At 44.9% G+C, this 22,121-nt stretch overlaps 1 protein-coding gene across 2 annotated transcripts in view; it reads left to right on the top strand.

Moving 5' to 3' along the window:
• PRKCB (protein kinase C beta) overlaps window positions 1-22,121 on the top strand; it is a gene marked incomplete at both ends in the record, with an annotated part of 248,868 nt that overhangs the window by 57,906 nt on the left and 168,841 nt on the right. The gene's annotated exons all lie outside the window — the stretch shown is intronic.

The raw sequence follows: 22,121 nt of genomic DNA, 5'->3' as shown, positions 1-22,121 counted from the left end.
TATAAATTATATGTTTTACTTTGAAAAAAATTAGGTCATTATGGAATTTTTTACTCTGTAGATATTTAATTTTTTTTGAAGATTTATATATTTATGCATATAAGAACTGCAGTATAGGCCAGAGGCGCCTGGGCAGGTGTGTGTGTGTGAGAGGAGTCACCAGAGACAGAGTGGAGAACAGAACAGGCAGACTGACTGAAATACACTGCTGAGGGGAGCAGCAGGCAAGACAGGAGAGGTCTGCTGTGCCATGTGGGTAGCTCCCTGGTCGGGGATCGAACTCATGCTACAGTGGCTGCGGATAGCTTCATAGTGCTGTGCTTAACCCCATGCGCCACCAGAGAGGCCCGATATTTAAATATTCTTAAATAGTCTGATTTATGGGTCTTCCTTGCATGTGTTCTGCATTTTCTGCCTTGCTTAGAAAGGTCTCCCCTTCAACGAGATTATAGAGCAATTCTCCCATATTTTCTTTTACTACTTTAACATTTTTTTTTTGCATTTAAATCTTTAATCCATCTGGAATTTATTTTGGTTTTAGGAGGGAGGTGAGGATCTAGCTTTATTTTCTACCAGATGGCCAGCCAGTTGTCCCAATACCATTTATTGAATAATCCATTGCTTCCCACAGAATTGAAATGCCGCCTTTATCATACATTAAATTGTGGAGGAGGGATTTTGTACTCTCTTCAGAGCCAGTGAGAGCCTTCAGAGCCAGTGAGGCAGCAAGGAACTTAGGGGGTTTCAGCTGAGTAGAGGCAGAGTCCCCCACCTCCAGGAGGGCCTGGAGCCAAGGTCCACAATAGTTTATCTAAGCAGAAATACTGTGTGTGGGATTGTGGGGGCCCTGGGACAGGGGCAAGGGTGGAGGGAAGGGGAAAGTGAGTTCCCTGTGCTGGGAGAGGTTTGAACAATTTCTTAGTCTGGCATGTTTGACCTTTTGATCAGGAAAAAGGTTGGGGACTTTATTGGGGACTGTCCTGTGCATTATAGGATTTCAGCAGCAGCCTTGACCTCACCCACTAGACACTGATCAACCCACGTCCCCAGCTGGACAATCAAAAATGTCTCCAAACATTGTTGTAGCATGTGGCAGTACTTCATTCCTTTTTGTGGCTGAAAAATATTCCATTGTACAAATAGATCACATTTTGTTTATCCATCCATTTATTGATGGACATTGGGTGGTCCCCACCCTTTGGCTCTTGTGAATGATGGCTTCATGAACATTCAGGTACAATTTTTGTGGGCACACATTTTTAATTTTTGGGTATTTACTGAGGAGAGGAATGGCTGGGTCATATGATTTATGTTCTGTGTTTCACTCTTTCAGACCATTTCCTTTTTACAAATGTAAGTTAAAAAATAAGTTCTTTGGGCCTCCCTGGTGGTGCAAGGGATTAAGCACTGCACTATGAAGCAATCTGTAGCCTCTGCGGCACGAATTGGATCCCCAGCCGGCCAGGGAGAAACCCACGTTGTGAGGCAGACCTCTCCTGTCTTGCCTGCTGCTCCTCTCAGCAGTGTATCTCAGTCAGTCTGCCTGTTCTGCTCCCCGCTCTGTCTCTGGTGAATCCTCTCACCCCCCGCATCTCTGGCCTGTACCCCAGCTCTTGCATGCATAAAAATAAATCTTTTTTTAAAAAGTAAGTTCTATAAAAAAAAAAAACTATTAATAGTATTGCAAATGGTGTGTGGAAATGACAGCTGTCATGAAGGTGGTGTGTAATAATGGGGGGGGGGGGTTCACATGGCCACCCTCTGTGGACTGCTTCCACTGTCACTATGGTCTTTATGTCCCTCCATTCCCCGGAGGCTCACTGCAGCCAGGCTGACCTTCCCATTGGCCCCAACGAGCTCTCATTCCTTGAAGAAGATGGGCTGGGGTGTCTTCCTCCTTGTATTCCCCAAGGAGACAGACTTCACAGAACCCACCTTTTGCCTAGACTCTGCATTGCGTTTTCCTCTTAGTGGTGACTGATGGCTTTGTTGGTGAATCTTTTCCTTCTACTGTAACTTACTTGAAGGCAGGGTCTGTGTTTGACAGGTCTGTGGTCCCCTCATGGTGCAGCTTTGCTTGATTGGTCTTTCATGGGCACTCGCTGAGGTGACCTTCCTGGGAGCCTGCCCTCGACCTGGAGCCAGCTCCCAGGAGTGTTGCTGCTTCTATTGACTTGTGGTTTACTCTTTGGTTGGCTTATCCAGAGTTTGTTTTGTCCTAGGAGAGTGAGGGTGGAGTGTGCGTTAGTGAAGCTTGGCTGCAAAGTAACAGACACCAACACAAGCAGCTAAATCTAGATGAGGGATGTAGTGTAGGAATACGGTGAGTTGCCTGGGTCCCAGGGGGAAGATCTGAGCTGAAGGAAGACAAGAGAACTGGCACCCAGAAGACTATTAGGGCTCTCCAGCCCTCCTCTTTCCTTCTCTTTGTCGATATTCATTATTGTTGCCTCTCCGCACCTGCTTTCCTTGCTCCATATTTTACCTGTAGGGTGGGAGATATGTCTCATAGCTATCTAGTGACATCCCCTTGAATCTCAGCCTCCGTTCTAAAGTCTATGAAAGGATATGATTGACCCAGGTAAGATCTGATGGCCAGTGAGTTTGGGCAGGGTTGAAGCATCTTCTGGAAGCGCCTAGATCCTTCTCTTTGTCATTCATCTTGAAATTCCTGCCTGGTGACTTTCTAGCTTTGTGCCCTGTGGAATGGAAAGGAAACTTTGGTCTCTGCTCATTGGGGCACTTGCTGCTCTCTGGGCTCCCCCTTTGTGCCATGTGCCTGGGGGGCAGGGATGGCCCACTCTGCATACCTGTTGTGGGTGTACACGGAGGTACACCCAAGCCTTCAAGCCTGGTCACTTCATCTGCAACCCCATTGGCCTTTGTGGATTTGACCACAGTGACTCCTGCTCTCATTACCTTTATAGAAGATCCTGGCTCGTCGGTCATGATCATAAAGCTCTGGTTTGAATGGGATGCCTGGCAAGGTTCAGGGGAAGCAGGATGGTGTCATGGCCCTGACCATGGACTACAGAGTGAGTCTTGCTGCTGCCTCTGGACACTGCCACAGAGCTGGGCATCCCTGGCACATCGGTGAACTTCTCTGGACCTCACTTCCTTGATCCCTAAATGGGGATGGTAATAGTACCCACCTCACAGCCCCTTTGGGAAGTTTACATGAGTCAAGACATGTACAGCGAGCCCAACACCTTTGGGCTTGCTTCGTCCCCAGCTGGTTTCGCTGGCTCAGGTGGGGCCTGGCCTCTAGGGGAAGCAGAGGGCAGGAGCCTCCTTGTCTGTCCTCTCTTGGTTCACTTCAACTCCCAGTGGCCCACGCTGTGACACTTCCTGGGCCTCAATTCTGGATTCTACATTTGGTTTGAGAACCATTAAGTGGGACAAATTGGGGCCAGGCAGGTCAAGTATTTGGGCTCTTTCCTCTTCTCAGTCGCTTTGTCTTTAACAAGACTGATATGAACCACCCACGAAGCCCCTCTGAATGGCCCTTCTCTGACTGTGACCTCAGAAACTCGTTTTTGGGCCTGTTTGCTTTGTGTTAGAAAACAGCAGGTGCGGTCGGCAGCCTCTCTCCCTGCCCCCTCCTGTCAGCCCCAATCTCTGGAGGCCCCTTAGACTAATGCAGTTTTAATGAATACACATTACTGTTTACATGGCTGAAATGAGAGCCTGGCTGCTTATGTTATGCCGAGTTTTACGGCTCTGCCTTTTGAAACCCTGCGGCTCTTGCTCGGCTTTTGGCCACAGGGCTGTTTCCTGGAGGGGCCGCCTGCCCTCCTCCAAATAAGGTCTTCCCCGAGAGTCCCGGGTGGTAGGAGCCGCTGCCTTGCCTAGGAAGGAGTGGCGTTTGTGGAGCAAAAGCTTCAAGATGGATTCTTCACTTTTTCTCAATTTAAAAATATGTTTAAATATTCTCAAATGCTTGCCTATTCCAGAACAATTAGAAAATGAAGCTATACCAAGAGAAGAAAATAAAAATCATCCATGAGTCCACTCAAGAAGAAAAAACCCAACTATTAACATTATAGTTTATGTTCTGGCAGATTTTAATCAACATTTGTATGTATTTTATTTATTTAAAAAAAAGATTTATTTATTTATGCATACACGAACTGGTCAGAGGTGTAGGGGGTGAGAGGGCTCACCAGAGACAGAGTGGGGAACAGAACAGGCAGATGTACTGAAATACACTGCTGAGGGGAGCAGCGGGCAAGTCAGGAGAGGTCTGCTGCGCACATGAGTTGCTCCCTGGCCGGGGATCGAACTTGTGCTACAGAGGCTGCGGTTAGCTTCATAGGTTGTGTCTTAACCCCTTGCGCCACCAGGGAGGCCCTCTATGTATTTTAAATTAAAATTAGAAACTGAAATTAAAACGCATCCTTCTGAAATCTGCTTTTTCTCCCCCACGATTACCATATTGTGAGCATCTTTCTAAGTCGAGAAATAGAGATCTGTGACATTGTTTATCAAGCATCATTATCTCCTATTATTGGACTGTATCTCTGATCTCTTTTTGGGAGTCTTAAATTAATTTTTTTTTAAAGATTTATTTATTTATGCATACAAGAGCTGGGGTACAGACCAGAGATGGGGGTGTGTGTGAGAGGATTCACCAGAGACAGAGTGGGGAACTGAACAGGCAGACTGACTAAAGTACACTGCTGAGGGGAGCAGCGGGCGAGTCAGGAGAGGTCTGCTGCGCCGTGTGGGTTGCTCCCTGGCCGGCCAGGGATCAAACTCACGCTGCAGAGGCTGCGGATTGCTTCACAGTGCAGTGCTTAACCCCTCGTGCCACCAGGGAGGCCCTTAAATTAATTTTGAATGGCTGCATACACTCTGGTTCAAAATTAAAACGTGTAAGAGGGTTTACCTTGAAAAGTGTCTTGATCCTTAACTACTCCTTTCATCTCCCTATATAGGCAACCAGGTTTAGTATTATCTTGAGTGTATTTCTGGGAGGAGTCCTTAATATACATGATATATTTTTATTTTCTGATTGTCCTATATAATAGGCAAGTCCAATACAAATTATACACATTTATCTTTCTCTCCCTCAAACATACCCATTCAAATTCATTTTATCTTGCTTTTTAAACTTAATATTCCCAGGAGTTTGCTCATGTCCGTATATAATGTCCTTATTCTAGCTTATGGCTGCCTCATTGTCCACAGTAAGTACATCTCTGGTGTGTTTTTAAAATTGGGGTGCATTGACTCAAGGAAAACTTTGCTGTGGTTTTGCCTAAGCTCCCTGTCCATCTGGCCTGGCAGGGGCAGCTACTGAAAGGCTGCCCATTCAGAGATTAGGAGGGACTGCAGGTTCAGATTATGAATGGGATTGGCCTGGACAGATCTGAGTGACACACACAGTGTTGCTGGTGCGCCACATGCCAGGTGGCGGCTCCTGGCAAAAAGCCATTTGTGACTTATCTGCAGTTCTCCAGATGGACCACATTTAAAGCGGAGGCACCGACCTTCATTTATACTTGGTTGAGAAAATGTTTCATCAGAGGCCCAGAGAGAGCATCCGATGTTTCTTACACTTTCTGGCAAGAAGTTGAGGGATATCAGAGGGTAAGTGATCTCACAAAGCCAATTCAAAATGAGAAAGCATTCTATGCCTTGGAAAGGTCCTCCTGCCTCTGAATCGAAGACACATAATGGACAAATCAAAACACTTCACATTGCACTTCTTTGTTTGTTTTGGTGGTTTTAGGTTACCAGCCCAGGATGTTGGGAGCAGGGCAAGGAATCTCAGGTCAGAGCAGTGAGAAGAAGTCGTTGGGTCTTAATTCATGAGTTTGTCAGCAATAGCAGTAAAAGAACTGGAGCCAGGCAGGACTGTATTGTACAAATAAATCATTGTTGTTGACTCTGAGGGGTGGTTTGACTTGGAGATGGGGGATTTCTGACACTTGGAGGGGTGGGAGGGAGCCCACAAGGTTATAAAGGAAAAGTGAGTGATGGTGATGGAGAATCTGGGAGGGTTCCTGTGGGGAAACCCAGGAAGTCATGACCCATCCATGATGGATTAGGAGAGGTCTGCTAGGAGAGACTTACTACTTTTCCCCTACATTTCAGTCAACCCTACAGGCCCATTAAATAGAATGAGGTTGAGAATAAAGGCTTCTTCTTTCATTATGTTACCTAGTTTGTGAGGAGTGAAATGAAATATCTGGCCAAGCCTCATTATCAAGCAATTAAAAGTAACATTTTTAAGTACCTACTGCATCTAATATGACTCAAAAGCGCAATTGTAGATAGACTTAGGAAGAAAAATAGTGTTATATGTAGAAGGTTATTAGATCAGCCAATGCTGTGCTTAGAGATAAGTTCATAGCCTGAACACCTCAATGATGGAAGATTAAATACTTTTATGATGAAATAACACCTTTATGATTAAAGCACAGTTCAAAGATGCTATGCTTTGAACATAATTTGTATATTTAGTCTAATAAACTTGTCATGACTAAAAAATGTTTCTGTATCCCTATGTAGGAATTCCATTCAGATCCAGTTTTCATCATTAATCTATAGTGAATTATTTTGAAGGTGAAACATTCACTTTGCTCTCTAAATTCACATGTATGTTAAAAAAAATCATGTAACTGTTTTATCCATCAGATACATTATGGAGTCTTTATCACAGTATGATATAAGGGAAATAAATGGTTGAGGATACATAGGCAAAGCTGTTTCTGAAAGAAAGGTGTAACTGTTACTTTGGGAATGTTTCTTGGGATGCAACTAAAACCAGATCTGATAACACTATTTACAAAACACGTCCATGAAGGAAGTACTATGTGAAGGCATTTTGAATACTGGGATTCATGTTAGAGTGGAGTCATGGAAGAATCTAGAAAAAATCTCCAGTTTCCGGGAGTCTGACAAAAGTATTGGGTAGACTTCCTGAACATATTTTCATGATCTCTCCTACAGAGCGAAATATCAATGTAATTCAAAATGAAGTCTATTTTATTGACTTATTACACAAAAGAAATATATCATCACTGCAAAATAAGAAATTAGGATCAAGCCAAAAGAAAAAAAAGGACAGGAACAGTTCAGATAATTCAGAGTTCATGGGGGCAGGTGAGGGATGTCAAATGGACTTAGACGCCTCTGATCTTCCTGCTGTATTAGTCTTAGCTGGTAGTTTTCTGTTTCATGGTCACAGAATAGCTGCAGATCCTCCAGGCATTAAGTCTCCATTCCAGACATGAAGGTCAAAACTCTTCTTTGCAAGGCTTTGTCTTTTTTTTTTTTTACTGAAGAAGAGGTAGCGATTCTCTTCCCAGGGAATCTATAGCTTTATTGGCCGGGACTGAAAGTGAGGTTGGGAGCTAGCTTATTTTTGTCTGGAACACTGGAAAATATCAAGGTTCTTTGGTAAGAAGGAAGGAGGTATTGGATATAGAATGTACAACAACTACCAGATTTGCCACAGAAGGCCCCCCCCCCCACTTTGTCTTCATCGTGGTGACAAATGTATTTCCTACGTATACATTGTGAGCTTTAAATCATTAATTCTTACCAGACCCCAAAGTGATGAATTTTTGTCCATGTTCTCCTGTTTGTAATGAATTGTGTTTGCACTGAGTACTGTGAGTGAAGGAACACACAAAGGGCTCCTCCTGTTTCCCATTTCTTGCAGAGACGGTCTATGTTTATCTAATATGGACCATTGAGTTGGGTTTGGCACACTTTGAATGCTTCTCTTTTCATCATTTTCAGTCTCTGATGAAGCGAAGGAAGAGTTTAGGGCTCTAAAAATTGGCTTTAGCAGCTAAGATACCCAGACATAGCAGGGCCAAGAGGGAGCTCAGATGGAGGGTCACTCTTCTCGTCATGCTCCTCCTCATTTGTCTACACATGGTGTGTGTGAGGGGGGAGCTACAGGGACCCCATGAGATTTCTGAGCCTTCTAGTGTTTGGCTTAGGGGAGAAAGGTTTTTTGGGAATAGCAGTTTGCTCCCAAAACTTGTCCCTCAACTCCAATCCCCCTCTACCCTACAGGGCATGGACAAGGCTCTCCCAGGTCCTTTCCAGATGGTACCATTTTATCATCAAGAAAGGATACTTACTCACTTCCATGATTTTTAACAATTGTGGTAAAAAGTACACGCACCTAAAATATAGCTGCTTAACCATTTCTAAGTCCCAGTGACATTCACATTGCTTTACCACCTATTTCCAGAACTGTTTTCATCTTGCAAAAGTGAAACTCTTTTTTTCCCCACTCTATTTATTTATTAAAAATTTATTTATGGTGTACAGGCCAGAGGTGCGAGGCAGGGTGAGAGGATTCACCCGAGACAGAGTGGGGAACAGAACAGGCAGATCGACTGAAATGCACTGCTGAGGGGAGCAGCGGGCGAGACAGGAGAGGTCTGCTGCGCCATGTGGGTAGCTCCCCTGCCCGGGGAATGAACTTATGCTGCAGTGGCTGCAGATAGCTTCATAGTGCTGTGACTTAACCCCTTGAGGCACCAGGGAGGCCTAAAATTGAAACTCTTTACCTATTAAGTGATTACATTCCACTTCTCCCGGCTTTCAGCGTTCCTGTCCCCCTCCCCCACTGCTCCATTTCTGGCTGTATGATTAGGACAACTCTAAGTACCTCATATAAGTATTTGTATTTGCTGCCTTATTTCATTCAGCATAATGCCTTCAAGGTTCATCCACGTTGCAGCGTGTGTCAGAATTGGCTTCCTTTCTAAGATTGCCTAATTTTCTCATGGAGGCATAGAATATATTTTGTTTATCCATCTATCCATTGATGGACCTTTGTATTGCTTCTGAAACCTTTTGGCTATTGTGAATTATGCTGCCTTGATCATGGGCATACAAATACCTCTTTAGGACCTTGTTTTAATTCTTCTGGATTTATTCTTAGAAGTAGAGTGCCTGGATCAGATGGTAATTCTTTAATTTTTTTTGAGAAATCTCCACTTTGGGAATAGCAGCAGCCACAGCAGCCGCTCCACTTGACATTCCCACCAGAATCTTCAAGGGGTCCATTTTCGGCACTTCCTCACCTATGCTTGTTATTTTTTCTTGTTGTTAGTAGCCATCATAATGGACGTGAGGTAGTATCTCTTTGCGATCTTGACTTGGCATTTCCCTTAGATGAGAGATGTTGAGCTTCTTTTCATGTGCTTATTGGCCATTTGTATAAATATCTTTGGAGAAATGTCTATTCAAGTCAACTTCCATGATTTTGCATGATCACATCTGTATTGATTCCAACAAGCCAACTGGAATAAACTGGCATTTAGACAGATTTTGTGGTTTTCTGCAAATAAATTCTGCCCCCAAATAACCTCCAACTTTCTGGAAGCAGTCAGCACGAGCACAGTTCTGAAGATAACTTTCTTTAAAAAAGGAAATTCATAAAAGTATCATGCATCTTCCCTTTTTGACACTAATGGAACAATTTAATATAATTTCAGAGGGAAGCAGAGCTGCTGGAAGACTTGTGTGATGAGGGGAGGTTACCCAGCCCCACTGTCAGCGAGCAAGTGGGAGCAAAAAATGGGGCTGTCTGAAGGCTCCTGGAGAAGGGATGGGCTAGCTAGCCCATGGCCGGCCGCCTAGGGCCTGGGGCTGAGCCAGGGGACTGGAGGAGCAGCTGTGCAGGAGTCCTGGAGAAATTGGCAGTGGTGTTCTGCTCCACCCTGCAGGGTCTTTCACCCTCTGAGTACAGGGTGATGGAAGCCACGTGCCCGGTGGCATAGTGCTTAAGAAGACTGCACTTGGACTTTGAGGCCTCAGTTTCCTCACTTGGACTTTGAGGCCTCAGTGTCCTCATCTTTCAAGTGGGGATATTAATTGGATCCACGCATAGGAGCTGTGAGGTGTAAATGAGAAAAGGCAGGTGAGATGCCGACACCTAGTGAGTCATAAGTAAGTTGTTGTTGAGCTGCTGGGACTTAGTCTTTATTCACAGGGAGCCTTTGGTTTCACTGAGAGACAGCCTGGCTTCTATAAACCTGTAATGCAAAGTGGGAAGAAATAAGGACTCAGATGTGATATACCCTTGTATTACGAGAATGCTAGGAAATGAACCACTAATTTTGAATCTTTTTTTTTGTGAGCTGGCCTCAAGGCAGGCTTCCCAAGAAGAAGGCACTGGAGTGGAGTCTTGCTGGCTCAGTTGGGTTCCAGTCAGTAAAGACTTCAGGAAAGGGCAGGACAGGCAGGGAGCACAGATGGCACGAAAGTGCCATTTCCAGATAGAAGAGCCCGCTCATTATGGCAGGGTGGCGGCGGAAGCTTTCCCCACATCTCCTCTAGCTCAGTCCACGCAGCGAAGGCACCCGCGTGTCCCTTGAGTCTCACTGCCTCTGAATTTATCACCAGGGCCAGCGGGAAGGTCGTTGATGGGTCAGCCTTGTAACTCCTGGAGTTCAGGGTGGAATCAATACTCTGAGTTATGTGGACCGAGAGCGGGGAAGGGCTAGTTCTTTGGGAAGGTATGTGGTGTTTTGCAGGGAAGGAGAGTGCTAAAGGCGCTGTCTCATGCTTGAATCCCCTTCGCAGCACGTCACCGCTGGCCGTCCAGCCCTCAGGTACTTGCGCACCTTCCTTAACGGGTGTGTTTGGATGGTCCAGTAATGACGAGTTCCTCCTAATACCAAGAATCCTGGCATCTCTGTAGCTCCTGGCGTTATCACTAGTCCCAGCCATAATCAGCATGGAGGGCTGGTGTGGGGGGAAGTAGAGGGGTTTCCCAGTCACAAAAGGGACCCAACCCTTAGGCCCATGGCAGCCTGAAGCATGGTCCTGCCCGACTCATGTCACTGGCCAAAGCAAGTCACACGCTGCTCCTGACTTCAAGGGCAGGGCTGGGGGGAGCAGGTAACTGTTGCTGTGCGCTCAGAAGAAAGGGGGCACGGATCAGAATCTTTGACCTACTGATACAGCTCCATGTCTGCATGTCTGTGTTCCTCTTATTAACCCATTTCTGTTTCTTCTACTGACATATATAATTCAGGTTTTTTTTAAGATTGATTTATTTATGCATGCAAGAGCTGGGGCACAGGACAGAGGCATGGGGTGGTGGGCAGTGAGAGGATTTACCAGAGACAGAGTGGGGAACAGAACAGGCGGATTGACCAAAGTACACTGCTGAAGGGAGCAGCGGGGAGATAGGAGAGGTCTGCTGTGCCATGTGGGTTGCTCCCTGGCTGGCCGGGAATCGAACTCATGCTGCAGTGGCTGCGGACAGCTTCATAGGTTACGTCTTAACCCTTGCGCCACCAGGGAGGCCCCCATAATTCAGTTTTTGAGACCAAAACACAGACTCTTTGTTTTATTATCTCCTAATTGACCATGTATCTCTAGATCCTGATTATAAAACCCACCCACCTGTATGGCACCTGCTCATTGGACAAATGGATCCCATAAAGCTTCACCTGGGTCTTGGCAAAATATTTAACAGGCCACTGAGGTTGGCTGTTTGCTTGCATCAAGAAGGGAGGACCCTTTTGTATTCATTAGATAAGACTTTCTAGGTCAACTGCTGACCATTAGTCACTGTGTTTTGGGTGTAGTTATGTTACCACTTTCTAATTTACTTCAATATCCTGGGACCTCAATGGCCAAGGAAGGGTACGGAGCTTCTAGACTGATGCTGAAGGATGAGGGAACAGGGAGTGGACTGGGAGGGGCCCAAAGTAGGAAAACTCTGACATTGCCCCTTTTGGGGCTCTTTTTAAAAAAAATCTCTGCCTGCGGTGCTTTCCATTAGGATCCCCATCATTTGCCCTGGGACTATCTCAGTGGATCACGACCCAGGACAGGCACACCTTGCTTTTTTCACTTTGCAGCACGTGGGACATCCTCAGGTCTGGCTGGCGCTGGGGTATCTGAGGCCGTGGACCCTCCTTGCTCCTTTCTTATGATTGGCTCTCCTCTCATGAGCTCACAGGTGTGTGTTCTCACTCTTGGCTTTTCCTTGGAAAGAAATATGTGTTTCCCCAGGAGCCAAGGACTCCATTCTTGATACTTACTATCTATTTAGTACGGGGTTGCTGAACCCCAGCATTTCTGCCAAAGTCTTTCTATCTCTCTTCCAAATACAAAGACTTCTTAAACATCCAAATAAAGGACCTTAGTGTGCCAGGCAGTTCCCTGGCTTCAAAAAACTGACCTGCAAGATTATTTTAATCAAGAGGTTTTTCAAAAGCTTTGATATATATATTAGGTAATTATTTATCCATTGAAGCTGTGCCGGGTGGGGTTGGGGTGGGCCAACAGTGGACATGATTGGTGGTCTCTGCTGCTGCAAAAGCGGTGTCTGGTGCGGAGCAAGTCAGAAGCCAGGCATTGTGGGCTGTCTGTGTTTGTGTGGCATGCAGGACCCACGGTGTGCAGCGTTGGGCACCTAACTGAAGGCACCAGGAAAGGCTTCCAGGCCTAAATGATACTGAAGTTCAGCCTTAAGTAAAGGAGGATGTGGAAGGAAGTGGAAGAGGGTTCCAGGCATGGGTTCCAGGAGGACTGAGGAACCCAAATCAGTCTGGCACGGTTGGCACAGAGCATCTGTGTTTGTGTATTTATGGGGTGGGGGATGTGGTTAGGGAAGCGGAAGGCAGGAACCTAATCATAGATGGCTCATATGTCCAATTAAAGGATGTAGCTTTTTTTAAAGCCTACGTGGTTAGATTTGCCTTTTAGATACCACTCCAGTGCAATCGAAAATGAATTCCTAGGTGGCAAGGCTGGAGGAAGGGTCTTGGGTTGGGAGGTAGCCATCCAGACAGCACTGCAGGCCTGGAGGGCAGTGAGGAAGGGGAGGCTGATGGAGGGCTGGAGGGATGTTCAGGAGTGTTCTTGAGATCTTGTGATTGATTGGGCGTGGGAGGAGAGGGGAGAGGGAGGAGTCAGGGCTGCCTCCTGACTTCTGTACTGGGTGGGTTGGTGGTGCTGTTCCCAGAGATGAGGGTCATGGCAAGTGGTATGTGTTTCGAGGGCATTCTGGGTTCTGTTAGGGTGCCTAGTTGAAGCCCTAGTGGCACAGACCAGTTTGGAGGGGGATCTTCAGAACTGGGGCTCAGGGCATGGGTCTGGGCCAAGGACAGAGACTTGGACTCAGTGGCCTATTAGTGGTAATTGCAGTATGAAGTGCTTTCCCTAAGAGCTCGTGTAGACTCGGGTGGGGAGAAGGCAACCCCAGGCTTTGGAAATATTATTGATGTGTAGCAACAAAAGAACTACAGAGTCATTGCAGCAAACTTGTGTTGAGCAAGAGCTTGTGCAAGAAGATACTGCACTGGTGTGTGTTGTGGGGGTTCTCCAATGACTGGAACTCAGGTGTTGTGTAGGGAGTGATCCCTATTAGATGCAGAGAGTTATCTAGAAATGCCTACAAAGTAAAAGATGTGGTGCTAAGAGCGGGGGGCAATATAGGGCAATATAGGGCAATATAGGCTGGAAAATGCAACTGTTAGGATAACTGGGAGGGCTTCCTGGAGAAGGTGATATCAAAAAATAAAACCTGGAATAAAAAAAAGGGCTTCCTGGAGAAGGTGATATTAAAAAATAAAAGCATCATTACCTGACTTTAATTTGGTGCTTTTGGAAATGAATAATATGGTAATTGCTCTTTTCTTATGGCAAAACTAAGATGACTTTTGTGTAGTGTTGAAGGAGATGTTTTTATCAGATAGAGCTGGAGCTCTGGAATGGAGGCAATGGGGGGGAAGGCTGGTCAGAAGGCACTGCAAGGGAATGGGCCAGAGGAGAGACTCTGGGGTGTCTTCAGGGAAAGTCAGTCCTTTGCCACTGCCGGAGTCTGGATGCCAAAAGTCATTTGTGGAAAACTATAGTAGAAAATAGTAGGAAGGCTATGAACGCCACTCTGCAGTCTTGGGTTCATTCTGGAGATGGGGGGGTGTTATTGAGCAATTAAAAATTAGTGGCTGGGCCTCCCCTGGTGGTGTAGCCATTGAGTGCTGGGCTGCGAAGCTGCCCTCAGCCTCTGCAGCGCAGGTTCGATCCCCACCTGCCAGCGAGAATCCCACATGGTGCGGCAGACCTCTCCTGCCATGCCCGCTGCTCCCCTCAGCAGTGTACTTCGTCAGTCTGCCTGTTCTGTTCCCCGCTCTGGCTCTGGTGAATTCTCTCACCCTCCTGTGCTTCTGACTGTACCCAGTGCTTGCATAAATAAATAAATAAATACATAAATAAGTAAATAAATCTTTAAAAAAAAATTAGTGGCTGACATGGTCTCTGGAGCCATAAAACTTTTGAACCAGGCAGACCTGGGTTTCAGCTTGAGCTCTGCCGCTTCCTTGCTGTGTGGTGATAGGTAGATTATTCCTCACTCTAAGCCTCAGTTCTCTTACCTGTCAAATAGGAATGAAACTTCTGTGCAGGGGGTTGTGAGGAATGATAAAGTATAGAAGCACTCAGCAGTGTCTGGATCCTAGAAATCCCCCAACACATTCTAAGGTAATAATACTTCATATGCAGCCACACACAGAGACTGTTCTAGCATCTTAACCCCTTTACTTCTGTAGCCTGGGTGTCTGACCTGTACTAGATGCTCAATAAAAAAATTGCTTGGCTAAAAAAATGAATTTTGGCAGTTTCTTTCTGGAAGGCAACTATTTTTGTCTGAAAAAATTTTTTGATACTGTGATAAAACCTTAGGGAAAAGATGACATTTCCTTTCTTCCGGTGCCTGGATTTCGAGAGGAGAGGATGACTGTTCTACAAAACAGAAGAAGGTTTGGGGGTTCCTGGGGCCAGGCCCGAGGAGTAGAGAACAGATGAGATAGCAGGAGACAGCTTCCTATGAAATGTGATTCCCCCATTCGATCTTCCCCCACCCCCAAATCTTCAGTAGCATTTTGCATCTTCGGTACTTCTGTCTGCCATCTGCTCTGGTTGAAATGGGATTTGTGGAGATGCATGTGACTCTCAGACCCCTTAGTAACTCTCCTGACACGGGAAGACAGCTGTCTCCCAGCCAGCTGTGTCTTCTGGGTTTGAAAGAAGCTTTGATCTGGAGGAAGGTAACAGCTTGAGGAAAGATGGCAGGAACGGGGGGTGCTGGTGGATATTGTTGTGTCTGGTCTTTCTAAATGGCCTGAGGTGACCACACTTAATGTGGATGGGCCAGAGCTCAAGGTGAATTCCACACCCCCCCCCCACCTGAATATGTGGAGTTGCCTTTTTGAAGAACATTTCAAGGACTTGTCTGCAGATTCTAGGAAAGAAGTTAAATTTGGTTTTCAGTGTCTGTCTTTCTAGATTTTGTGCTGCTAATTTATTGCTGTTGTTATGTCTCCAAATGAAAACATTTAGTCCTTATTATGGGCCTGCTAGGGTTGTTGTGAATTAATACATGCAAAGCTCTGAGTGTGGTCCCAACACGTAGAATACATTGGCTGTTGTTATTGTGGGTTAGCTCTGAGTCCATCTAATTCTCACAACAGCATCCAGTGGTAGGTATGATTACTGTGTCCAGAACACAGATGCTCTTGACAATGTTATAGTCACACCTGGTGCTGATGAGCAGGTTGCTGTCACACCTGTGGGAATCTGAGGCTCACAGAGGTTGATGACTCGCTCAAGATCACTCAGAAAGCAAGTGACAGAGCTGGTTACCATGACAACTATTTCTAAGCATCAGTGCCTGATGGACTTAAAGATTCACAGTCTGGCATTGGCTGGTCCTCTAGAACATGGGTGTGCCTTGTAGAGAAGTCATGAAGCCATTAGTCCCTGAACAATACCCATTGTGGTCAGTAAAGACTCCTTCAAAGGCCTTAGTGCTGCTGTCACTTCACTGTCCATCTCAGTCTTTTATCTTTCATCTCTGATGCTCCTAACAGCCCCAGGATCTTACCAAAGAGGAGTGTTCTCTGTCTCCTATGGGAAGGATGCCATGGTTGTCCCAAGGTCTGGAGCTGCTGGTGGAACCAGCACCAGACTTCCATTTCCCTGTTTCCAAATTCAGTTCTCTTTTCTTCTCAGTAGACCACGGGCCTCCAGACAGGACAGATGGCAGACAGCTATAGAAGTTTAAAATAGACCGAGCTCACTTCTGAGGTAGACATGTGCGTGGAGAGTGAGCTGGAAGACAGGGACCCCTGTGTGGGAAAGCACATTGGCAAAGAGGAGCCGGGCAGAGTGCTGAATGCGAGGGTGCGTGTAGATAGGTGGGCGTGTGATGGTGAGGAGGGACCTGGGCACCAGCCAGCCTGAGGCAGAGCAGAGAGCGGGGGAGGCCTGCTGTTGGGCCAGCTGAGGTGTGAGTAGGCACTGTGTCCCCTTTCCTCTCCAGCTGCTCTCTGCCAGCTGTGCTTCCTACTAAGAGACAGGAGGCCCAAGTGGTCCTTCTGGAGTGACTGCTGATTTTTCCTGGCCATCCTTCTGGCCTGCTGGGTGTTGGAGGTGTCCAAGGAGAAGAATGAAGTTGCTGCTTTGAGAGTGTCTATGGACCCTTTTAGGGTGACTTTGAAGCCCACACATCCATACCTTTTGGAACCAGGCCCCAAGGGATAGTCCCTGGCATTCAAGTTGGAATGATGTGACCGGGCATTCCCGCCCTTTGCTGATAGGCCGGGCATGGCTTCATCTTATTCTTTCTTTGGGGATGTGGGCTTAACTGTGGGAGATGCCAGCTAGCTTCCATCAACACCAGCCTGGATGAGTGTACATCTCAGGGACTGTTTGACGCCCACCAAGAAGCAGAGAAAGCTGAATTGCAGAGACAGAGTGGTGTTCCTCCAGAAGTCATCAGGGAGATGGGAAAGTGACTGCCTTGGTTCCTAACAATCCGCTTTTAAGGCAAACTGGTTACTGCCCCTGGTTTCTGAGATTCTTTTGTTTCCTTCTAACAACTGTCTTTGTTCTAGCTAATTGTGGTAAGGAATCTATCTCTTGCAATGCTGAATGCTCTGAGTAAGCGGCTGAGGGAACAGAGGTGGAAAACCTGGCCATAAAGGGAATGAGACTATTGGAATCTTTCTGGACGACACACTATGGGGATTTTTAGCGTGCAGCTATGATTACAGGAATGGTAGGTAGGAGTCTGGGGATATAGAAATGGGGCAGGTGCTATAGCAGATGTTGCCAATTGTCTACCCAACAGCAATTCTGCTTCCTAGTTTTATTTTGGTGACTGTACCCAGGGGGCAACGTATGAGTGAGCCATGAGGATTACACTTCCCATTTCAGGTATCGGTGTCGAGGGGGGAATGGGACCCTGTTTTGGCAAATGGAACAGAGGAGAACTCTTTTATCGCAATCCCTTCTTCCTGCTTTGGAGGTTGTCAACTGAAAATCATGAGTGGAACTATGGCAACCACCTTGTGATTATAAACAGATGCTTTGAGTTGCAGTGACATGAGCTAGACTGCTGACTCCTTGAGTCACTCAGTCAACCGTTCAAGGCTTTTTTAATGTGCTTGAGGTTTATTGACAAATCCCTTTTGTTTAAGCAGCATTTAGTTGGCTAATCTGTTCAATTGAAACTGAAAGCATCTGAATCAATACAGTTAGGCTTCATGATCTGGAGATTTGGGAGGAAAACAAAGCGAAAGAGTATGCGGTTGGGGAAAATAATCTTTTTAAGTAGAAAAGTAACATTTTCCATAGGAAGATCTTCGACTCTGATTTGAGTTGTGTGAACTGATATCCACCTTTTCATTCACCTGTCCATTAGCCATCCATTATCTATCTATTTAGCCACCATCCAGCCATCTATCATCTGTCCACCATCCAGCCATCCATCATCTGTCCATCCATCCATTCATACATTTTCCACTCATCCATTCATCCATCTCTTTCCATCATCCATCCATCCATTATCCATCTGTCCATCCATCCATCCATCCCACCCTCTCTGTCCTAACATTTTGCTTTTTTTTATGGAACTTTCCTTTTCAGTAATGGAGAACCTTCTTCCTGGCGTTTCTTGATTCTGTTATCATCTTGATACAAATGCTTTGTTTCTCCAGTTAGGTCACATGTAGAGCAATGATTTAGGTGATCATTGTGAAGTGTGAGAAAGATCCTGCCACGGCCACTCTCTAGGGACGCCTTGCCTTCCAACGTGTCTGGCATTTTTAAGAAAAGTGTTGATTTTTCAGTGTTGGGGAGAAAGTGTTTCTTCAGTTTTTAGGACATTAAAAACTCCCACTTCCCCTTATTTTACTCCCTGGAGCTTCCTCAAACATGCTCACCCACTATCAGCTTTAGGTCTGGCTGTGTTTCCTGAAACAAATGAGGGTATATCTGCAGACAAATCTTGTGGAATGTCCTCCTTCAGGGAGTAGTTATTATTTTTGTTGGAAAATATTCTTTATTTTTTGATTTGTAGGATTTATGTTTTCTTACATAGTTGCTCTGGTCTGTTAGTACAATCAATTCTGTAAAATATTTTTGATGTATAGCATTTTTACTCATTTTGGTTCATTACTCACTTGAGGGTAAAAATGGTGTGTGTGTGTGTGTGTGTGTGTGTGCACATTGCTTTATCCCTCTCGGTCTGTTTGTTACTGGGGTGGTAGTGATGGGGGTAGTAGTTGGGGCATAAGCAATGGTTGCAAGTCGGTGTGACTTCCCTTTGTGATTTCCTTAGGGTGGCGTGTGGACAGGGCAGAGGAGGAGGATAAGTTGGGGCAGTGGCACTGCGAGCCATATTCTCAAGGATACCCATATTTGATTTAGTTTAGAAAATGGAGTTCTTGCTTTTTGAACAAAGTTGGTGTTTCTTTACCGAACCTGACCTTTGCAGATGCTGGAGTCCTTTCTTGAGTGTGGTCATGGCTGGAGACGGGGAGGGGCTTGTTTTGGGGACACTGCCACCCACAAACCTGAATGCAGGTTGTCTGGTGGAGCAGTCTACACAGGCAGATTTGGAGAATCCCCTCCCCTTAGACTGGCCAAATCAGGAGGTTGTCAGTAGTGGCTGGGAATTTGAGTCACTGGGGGAGGTTTTGAAAGTCCTAGTGCCCTGGGGGGTGGGATCAGGGCAGCAGCATTCATTATAGGTTCCCTTGGTGACTATAGTGAGCAGCCTGGTTTGCAGGCCACCAGGCAGATAATCTGTCCTTTCTGTAAAGTCTGACGCAGTCAGGCCTGATTGGACCATGGCTCCCTTCCCTATAGACAAACAGGCTCACCCCACCTTCCGTACTGCAGCAGACTGCTGACTGACGGACACCAGTGAGAAATTCCAAGCCACAGGGACTTAAAAAGAACATAAAACTGAAATGAAATCACACCAGGTTTGGGCATACATATCCCTGCTCCACCTCAAAAATCTCTTAAAAAAATCAGCGTGTTTAAAAAAATTGTTTTTGGTAATATGTTCCCATGGTTCAAAAATACAAGAAAGCATAGAGTTTTAAATTCTCTCATTCACTCTGTCTTCTATCCCTCTATTCCCACCTCTTCTTTGGATATCCTTCTAGAATTATTTTGTTCCATTCTTGCTATTCCTCACAGGAGGTGTCATACTACAATCTGTAGCTTTACTTTGTTTTTTCTGCTTATAGTAGGTTAGCAGGTTCTCGTAGTATAATGGGAAACTATTGTTTTGATTTATTGGGAATCCATATTGACTGGCTGGGGCTTACATGGTGCTGATATTTACATATTTGAATTCCTTCTCCCATCTTGGAGATTGTTCTCTAACAGTACAAAGAGATCTTTCTTTTATACTTTTTTTTTAAAAAATAGAAGCAAAGTGGTCCATTGGATGGATGATTCATAATTTATCAAGTTAGTCCTCTAGTGATGGACCTTTGGTTATTTCCATCAGATCGTTATAAATAATGCCATTAGGAATAATGTGATAAAAGTATCATTTCAGAAGTGTAGAAAAGCCACCTGTAGATGCCCCATAAGTGCTATTTCTTGGTGAAAGGGCAATTCGAGAGTCTCTTTAACTAACAACAGAAATTTGAGAAGGTAGCACATTATCTAGTGTTGCTGTACCAGGAAACCCTGTTTCAGCAATTGCTATAGGTGCAAAGTTTGATTTGCTTCTTTTTATTTGTGGCTTGAGCAACTATCAGATGGGACAATTGAAAAATTGACATCTCATAGGTCTAGAAGAGGTGTTTCTGGTCTTCAGTTCTCCAAGCGCTGTTTTTGGACCACCTGCAAGCTTCACCTGGTGTTTGTTATGAAGGCAGAACTTGGATCAAGCAGTATCTTTGGAGCTACCCAGGTTGTACTTCTGTACACTGGACTTTGAGGACCACTGTAGGGAATTTGTTGTAGAGTAATATTCTGGGAGGAAAGCCTCCCCTGTGATTAGCATAGTAGGACTATGCTTTTCCACCCAAGAAAGGATCTTCAGTTGTTACAAACATTGAAAAATCTGTTAATAATACAAGTAAAACATAGAAAAGAGCATTTCGTTATAGGTCCCTAATGCAGCATTTACAACCCTACCCTCAAATACCTAAGAAAACACAGAACAGGACGAATACTATTGACAGAACAGAATAGATAACCAGTGGTTAGAATCTCAATGAAGCCACCTTTACTATAAGGCAGATAGGACTGGATTGGATCTACTAACTCCAGACATCAGCTCCAGAAACAGACCAGCTAGAAGCAGTAGAGAGACCTTTTATATTTCTTCTACTGTCCTGTTTCTGGACTTCGAGAGCCACATTTGTAGCAAGTGAAAAGTCATGTCTCTCTGCTTAAGAATTGCTTTTTGCAATAATCTGGTCTGTACATTGGATTTTGAGGACCGCTGCTCTAGGGGCTTTGTTGTCGAGCAATATTCTGGGAGGAAACTCCTGATCTTCATTTGGAGAAGTCAGAGTGTCGGGGAGGCAGTTTATTTATACACTGGTTTGTGTAAAGAATGGCAATTAGATGACCCTTAAGGAGTGGGGCTTGTTAGGTAAGGTGCATAGGGGAGGCCACAGGAATTATGCTATGAATATCTCTTGGGGTAGAGAACCAGGTGGTGGAGGAGGGAGACGACAGAGCTGCAGTGCGTGAATTCCTGCTGGAAACCTGGTGCTGTGTATATTACCCTGACCTCCAACCTTCACTTGGAAAGGGGATTTGACCATCATCAAAGGGGGCAGAGGGCAGAGCCAAGGATAATGTACACAAATGATTTTTTGGAAAATATGGGACCTGCATGTATATTTGCAATGAGTAATATAGTACTTAAAAGAATGGAGCAGCATGTATAGAATTTTGAGGAGAAATGTTATAATCTACATATCTGATTCTCAGTCAAGCTGTCATTTATGTATGACAGCTTTCAGATATAAAAAACTCTGGAAATCTACCACTAATGAAGGAGTTATTTGAAGATGTACTTTATCTGATTGAGAGAAGATCTAATATTAGGCACTTAAGAATGGAGAAGTCATAGCGTAGAGAACTGGGATGAACACTTTAAGTAATTAAGTGTAATATTGAGTCCGAATAATTGCTATAATTCTCATATTAGTGTAGCTAGCAGAAGCTTCATCAGTTGTAACAAATGAACCATTCTGGTGAGGGATGTTGATGATGGGGAAGGTTATGCAGGTGTAGGGGTGGGGATATATGGGAAATCTCTGTACCTTCCTGTTAATTTTTGTAAATCTTTAAATGCTCTAAAAAATAAAATAGATGGCAACTGTCAAAAATACTTGTGAATGAAAGACACTGTGGTATAAAATTAGCTTCATAATTGACTTGAATCCAAAATCCCAGCTTATGTTAATGAAGAGTAAGACGTAGATAGCAATGGAGGATAAGGAAAATTTACTTAATTTGTTGACTTTTATATAGAAGACCTAATAGGAACATGTGTTATCAACTTCCTCTGATCAAAATGAAACAGAATTAGAAATTATTTTTTCAAAAGATTAGAAAACTCAAGGACTCAAAAATTAAACACTTTCCTTAGTAGCCCTGGAACGTATTCAACATAGTGCTAAATGTTCTAGCTAGTTCTAAGCATTGCTGTTAAGTCAAGGGAAGAAATAAGAGTGTAGAGATAAGAAAGGAAGAAATAAGACTGTCTTTATTTGCAGATGACATGATTATCTATGCAAAAATCTCAAGCATCTACCCTCCAAAGCCCTACTACAACTGACAAAGGAGATTGGTAAGGTTGC

Source organism: Talpa europaea, assembly GCF_964194135.1.
Source record: "Talpa europaea genome assembly, chromosome: 12".
Taxonomy (NCBI): Eukaryota; Metazoa; Chordata; class Mammalia; order Eulipotyphla; family Talpidae; genus Talpa; species Talpa europaea.
This window is presented reverse-complemented; position numbering and strand designations above follow the sequence as displayed.